We start from the raw sequence: 6186 nt of genomic DNA, 5'->3' as shown, positions 1-6186 counted from the left end.
CGCGCTTCCTCCGGGTCGTCTCATCATCTCTTCCTGCCGGGAAAGGCAGATTTCTATCCCCGTTGGGGCGCGCCCCTCATTTCCTCTTTGAGCCTGTTCTGATGAGGAAGGTTCATTCCCTCCCTCTCCCCCCCCCACCAGCTTTTCCCGCCTCTTTGGTTGGCACGCGGTTGGCACCGTTCCCCTCCCCCTCCCTTTCCCCCGGCGCCTCCCGCTCTCGTCCCTCAATTTCACCCTCTGAAAGAGGAGCCCCCTCTTCATACTGAGCCCCACCTGCCCCTCCCCCTCCCCGGCGGCACATTCTGGGCGCCTTTCCCACGTCTATTAGGGAGCATTAGTGTGAGCATCCTTTAGAAAGAAGGAAATAGCCGCATAGGCTAAGTCAGCTTCTGGGCCCTGAAAAGCCCGTTCTCCCTTTCCCTAAAGGTGGGGGGGGGGGGAAGAGGAGGGGGGCAAGAGGAGGGGGGGAGGAGGAAGGGGAGAAGCTTCGAGGGAGGGAATGAGTCAGACGGGGAGGGGGGTCTCCCGTCGGCAGCGCCCCCTGCCTCGGGGCGGGGGGAGCGCCACTGGGAAGCGCCTTCTGCGGGGAGAACGGGCACCGGAGGCCGGCAGTTGGAGCGGGAGAGGAGGAGGCAGAGCCCGGCGCCGGAGCCGCGGGGGACAGTTGCCATGGCGGCGGAAGCCAAGTCTCGGCAATGAGGTCAGCGGCCGGCGGAGCCCGGAGGAGGGAGTCTGCGAGGAGGGAGTCTCCCGGAGGGGGGAGGGAGGAGGGAGGGAATCTCTGGGAGGGGGGAGTCTCCGGAGGAGGGGGGAGTCTCCGGAGGAGGGAGGGAGTCTCCGGAGGAGGGAGGGAGGAGGGAGGGAATCTCTGGCAGGGGGAGTCACAGGGAGGAGGGAGGGAGTCTCCGGGAGGGGGGAGTCTCCGGGAGGAGGGGGGAGTCTCGGGGAAGAGGGAGTCTCAGCCCGGCTCGTAGCCCGGGCCACGGGAGCCAATCAAAAGCTGCTGTCAGTCCGTCCCTGCGAGGGGACGGGGGAGGGGGAGAGGGTCTTCATCCCAGATCTTCTGAGTCTCCTTAGCATTTCCTTGAAATTTGCGCTCGCTTATTTCCAAAGAGCCTCTTCACTGCGCGGAACTGGCGCGCTCGCCTCCCGACCCGAGCGCAGGAAGCGCGGGGAGAGGAGGCGGTCACCGGGACTCCTGGAGAGAGACACCGACGCGCAGAGACACTGGGAGACAGAGAGACAGAGACAGACAGAGACACAGAGAGGAAGAGACAGAGATGGAGACATGCAGAGAGACAAAGACAGAAAGATAAAGAGAGAGTTAGAAAAAGACAGACAGAAAGAGATGCAGAGAAACAGACGGGAGACAGAGGCAAAAAGAGATATGGAGAGACAAAGAGACAGGTGGAGACATGCAGACTGACAGAGATAGAAAGAGACAGAGACAGCGACAGAAAGAGATGTACAGAGAGACACAGAGAAAAAGAGACACAGAGAAGGAGACATACAGAGAGACACAGAGATATGCAGAGACACAGTAACAGAAAAAAAGAGACACAGAGATAGAAAGAGACACAAAGACAGAAAGATATACAGAGAGATAGAGACACAGAGATACAAAGAGACAGAGAGAGACACAGACACAGAAAGAGATATGTAGAGAGACAGAAACATAGAAAGAAACACAGAGATGGAAAGATATACAGAGACACAGAGATAAAGACACAGAGAGAGAAAGAGATGCAAAGAGACACAGAGACAGAAAGGACAGAGAGAGTAGACACAGGGACAGAAAAAGATAGTGACTGAGAGAGACATACAAAGGGGCAGAAGTAGAAAGAGATCCAGAAACAGAAAGTTACACAGAGACAGAAGGAGACGCAGAGACAGAAAGAGATAGAGACAGGAGAGACAGAAACAGAGACAAAGTGACGCAAAGAGACACAGAGAGACCCTCGCCCGCGCTCTCACTTCTGGGGTTTTCTTCAACTGGGGCTTGAAACAAATCAAAGAGATTTTCCTGCCACACGTTTCGTAGCTGCCAAGACACAGCAGAACAGGTGAATCGGGGCCCGAAAGAGGCTCGCAGTTTGGCCGGGCTTGAACCTCTGACGCTGGGGCAGTCTCCCTCTCGTGGGAGACCTCTCCTCTGGGGGGAGGGGGAGTGTTGACTAAAAGGCTCTAGTCCCAAAGGAGGAGACAAAGGTCCCCCCCCAGGCCGGGGCTGAGAGAGAACATCCCATTGGATCACAGCCTGATACCGCTGCTGGACCCCTCGGGGCCAGAAGGTAACCCCTCCCCCGCTGCTGGACCCCTGGGGCCAGAAGGTAACCCCTCCCCCGCTGCTGGACCCCTGGGGCCAGAAGGTAACCCCTCCCCCGCTGCTGGATCCCTCGGGGCCAGAAGGTAACCCCTCCCCCGCCGCTGGACCCCTGGGGTCCGTGGGCCCCCACAGTTTCAGTGATAGCTGCGGCTGGCTCACCCCCTTCCCCGACACCGCCACCCCCAGGGCAGGCCGGCCACCCAGACCAGTGGGATTGCTGCAGGACAGGGCAGGGAGAGCTCTGCCCCCTAGAGTCTCTCTCCCCTCCAGTCCAGCCTCCACCCAGTCCCTAAAACAGCCTTAAAGCACAGGTCCCACGTTACTCTTTCTCTGGAGCCTCCCCTGGCTCCCCATCACCTTCAGAATCCAATGTAGACTCCCCGGTGTCCCTTCCTACCTGCCCCCCGCTTCTGTCAGTGACACTGGCCCCGGCGCTCCGGGAATGGAACATTCTGTCTCTCTGCTTGTCTCCAGGCAGACTCTCCTCCTCAGCCCTGCCCGGCCTCCCTGCGAGCCTCCGGCCGAGTCCCGCCTTCCATGGGAAGCTTTCCCGGATCCGGCACCGGCCCCCTTCACTCCAGCGCCATTCGCACTCGGTCCCCACTCTGCCCTTAGCTCCTCCGTGTGTCTCCTTTGGCCCGGAGTTGGGGGGGCAGGGGGTTCTCTGAAGGCCACTACGTCTCCCCTCCCCTGGGGCCTCCGGGAGCCCCCTCTGGTGTTTCTCTAAGGGGGGGCGCGGAGGGGACACAAGGCCATGCAGTAAATGGGCGTTCACTAAATGGGGGCAGAAGTTACCGACAAAAACTGTGGGGAAACCGGGCAGAGTGGCCCGACCCCTACACGGGGTGCCACGGTCAGGGTGCCACGGTCAGGGTGCGGGCACCCCCGGGGGATGTGATTTAGCGTCAGAGGCGATGCCGCGAGCGAACCGGGGAACCGCCACCTGCCGGGCCGTGGGGAAGGAAGAACTTAGCAAACAAGAAGCAGCAGCACGAGACGTGACGGGGATAATTTTGATTATGTGAAATTTAAAAGGTTTTGCACAAACAAAACCAATGCAACAAAACTAGAAGGAAAGCAGAGAACGGGGAGGGGGTTTTACAGCAAAAAAGCCTCATCTCTCAAATAGAGGGAAAACTGGGATTTATGGGAAGACAAACGGTTCCCAGCTGATAAATGGTCAAGAGATGGGGAACGGGGGCTCTGACGGGATGCAGCTGGGAGCTGCCGGGGCTTCCCGAGAAGTCTGCGCCATTTGGGCTGTAACGCCCGGGCCCTTTGGTCCGGCAGGGGCTGTGCCCCGCAGAGAGCACAGGAATACGGGCCAGCATTAAGCGGCTGCTTCGTGGCTGAGAACGGGACACTGAGGAGCCGCCCGTGGCAGCTCACGCTGAGGGAGATGCTTGTGCCGTGAGAAATGACCAGCAGGATGCTTTCAGAAGAATCCAGAGAGACAGAGACGCAGAGTGGAATGAAGAAAGAACATTGCAGAGAAGCCGCGACGTCGCCAGGGGAACTGGGGAGGATTCGCTTTCCTCCCTGATAAGATGTTCCAAGATGATCCCAAAGGACTCGTGTGAAAAACATCTGCTTCCGAGAAAGCACTGACGACATCTGAACGCAGACAGAAGCAGATTCTTCTTCTCTTCCTCCTCCCTCCCTCCCTCCCTCCCCCCTCCTTTCCTTCCTTCCTTCCTTCCTTCCTTCCTTCCTTCCTTCCTTCCTTCCTTCCTTCCTTCCTTCCTTCCTTCCTTCCTTCCCTGAGCTTTTCTCCACCAAATAATGACCGGGGATACGTTTGAAATGATTGCACATGTACAAATTCTATCAGATTGCTCACTGACAGGAAGAAAAGGATAGAATTTGGATCTCAAGATTTAAACCCAAATGTTAACATGTGTTTTTACATGTAACTGGGGAAAAGTAAAATATTATTGACAATAGAACTATGGGGGTTCTTTACCCCAGTTCCGCGTCCGCCAGCCCGCCCTGCGCCCCGTCTCCTGATGTTCTCTCTCCCGACGCCGCCCCCACGCCGGCCCGGACCCTCCCGGCCTCTGCCACAGCTCCCGGGTCTCCCTCCCTTCCAGCCCATCCTCTGTTCGGTCACTAGAGCCACTTCTCTAAGCCTGACTCTGTCATCTGCCCGCCCGCCCTCAATACACCCCAGTGGCCCCCCCACCTTCCGGGGAAGATGAAAACTCTGTGGGCGTCAGAGCCCCTCGGACCACTCGATCCAGTCTTGTGAGCCCCTCCCCCATCCTCTGTGGCCCAGGGACGCGGCCTCCTGGCTGTTCCAGGAACAAGGCCCTGGTCTCTGACTCCCCAGCTCCCGGCCTCCTCAGGCCCAGCCAAGCTCTGTCCCCGCAGGGAGTTCCCTGTGTCAGAGCTCGCTGGGCGGCCTCTGCCGAGGCTGGCGGCTCCTTGGGGGGGGGGGGCGGCATTTACGCAGCGCCTGGCGCTTAATAAGTGCTTATCAATGAAACAAATTAGCTTCTCCAAAGGACCCTCGGCTTCAAAAGGAACATGGCGGCGCTCCGCCCAAGGGCCGGCCCAGCCCCGACTCCACCATCTGGGGAGGGAGGGGATCACAAGCCCCCTTGGGCTGGGCTCTTAAATGCCAGGCTCGGGTCCAAGTCCAAAGCCCCCATTTGGCTGCGTCCCCCCCACCCGGGCTCTCTGGGGATGCCTCAGCCTCCACCGTGGTGGGGCTTCTGCCTCCCCTCCCAGGGATGGATGCCAGAGAAGCGCTCCAGCCCCGCGCCGTGGAGCTAGAGTGAAAAAGAGGGGGTGCCTGGGCAGCTCCCTGTGGGCACCGGCTCCCTGTGGGCACCACTTCCCTGTGGGCACCAGCTCCCCGTGGGCACCGGCTCTCTGTGGGGTCAGCTCCCTATGGGCACCGGCTCCCTGTGGGCACTGGCTCCCTGTGGGGGGGGCAGCTCCCTGTGGGCACTGGCTCCCTGTGGGCACCACTTCCCTGTGGGCACCAGCTCCCTGTGGGCACTGGCTCTCTGTGGGCACTGGCTCTCTGTGGGCACTGGCTCTCTGTGGGGGGCAGCTCCCTGTGGGCACTGGCTCCCTGTGGGCACCACTTCCCTGTGGGCACCAGCTCCCTGTGGGCACCGGCTCTCTGTGGGGTCAGCTCCCTGTGGGCACTGGCTCTCTGTGGGCACTGGCTCTCTGTGGGGGGCAGCTCCCTGTGGGCACTGGCTCCCTGTGGGCACCACTTCCCTGTGGGCACCAGCTCCCTGTGGGCACCGGCTCTCTGTGGGGTCAGCTCCCTGTGGGCACTGGCTCTCTGTGGGCACTGGCTCTCTGTGGGGGGCAGCTCCCTGTGGGCACTGGCTCCCTGTGGGCACCACTTCCCTGTGGGCACCAGCTCCCTGTGGGCACCAGCTCTCTGTGGGGTCAGCTCCCTGTGGGCACTGGCTCTCTGTGGGGGGCAGCTCCCTGTGGGCACTGGCTCCCTGTGGGCACCACTTCCCTGCGGGCACCGGCTCTCTGTGGGGTCAGCTCCCTATGGGCACTGGCTCCCTGTGGGCACTGGCTCCCTGTGGGCACCGGCTCCCTGTGGGCACTCCTCTGTGGGGGCAGCTCCGAGCTTCGCCTTCTGGACCCCGAGAGGGACTGCTCAGGAGCCTGGCCCCAGCCGCGCAGCAGGGCGGGCAGAGAAGTCCGGATCTCCATGGCAGGCGGCCGGGCAGCCCCTCAGGACCTGGCTTGGAAACCTTCAAGAGACAGAGAGAGAGACAGAGAGACAAACGGAGACAGAGAAACAGACAGAGTGACAGAGGGGGAGGGCAGTGCCCGGGGCCACATGGGGCTGAGCTTGGGGCTCCCAGGCTCCCTGACCCCAAGGC

The 6186-nt window shown here is 60.7% G+C and overlaps 1 long non-coding RNA gene across 1 annotated transcript; it reads left to right on the top strand.

Annotated features, from left to right (window-relative positions):
- Nucleotides 1-583: 583 nt before the first annotated feature.
- Nucleotides 584-4272, top strand: LOC127549468 (uncharacterized). Its single transcript, XR_007950622.1, has 2 exons — nt 584-700; nt 1114-4272. It is a non-coding gene; the product is annotated as an uncharacterized LOC127549468 (long non-coding RNA).
- The last annotated feature ends 1914 nt before the right edge of the window (nt 4273-6186 follow it).

This window comes from Antechinus flavipes, chromosome 1 (assembly GCF_016432865.1).
Source record: "Antechinus flavipes isolate AdamAnt ecotype Samford, QLD, Australia chromosome 1, AdamAnt_v2, whole genome shotgun sequence".
NCBI classification, from domain to species: domain Eukaryota; kingdom Metazoa; phylum Chordata; class Mammalia; order Dasyuromorphia; family Dasyuridae; genus Antechinus; species Antechinus flavipes.
Note: the sequence above shows the minus strand (reverse complement) of the source record. Positions and strands in the feature narration are given on the sequence as shown.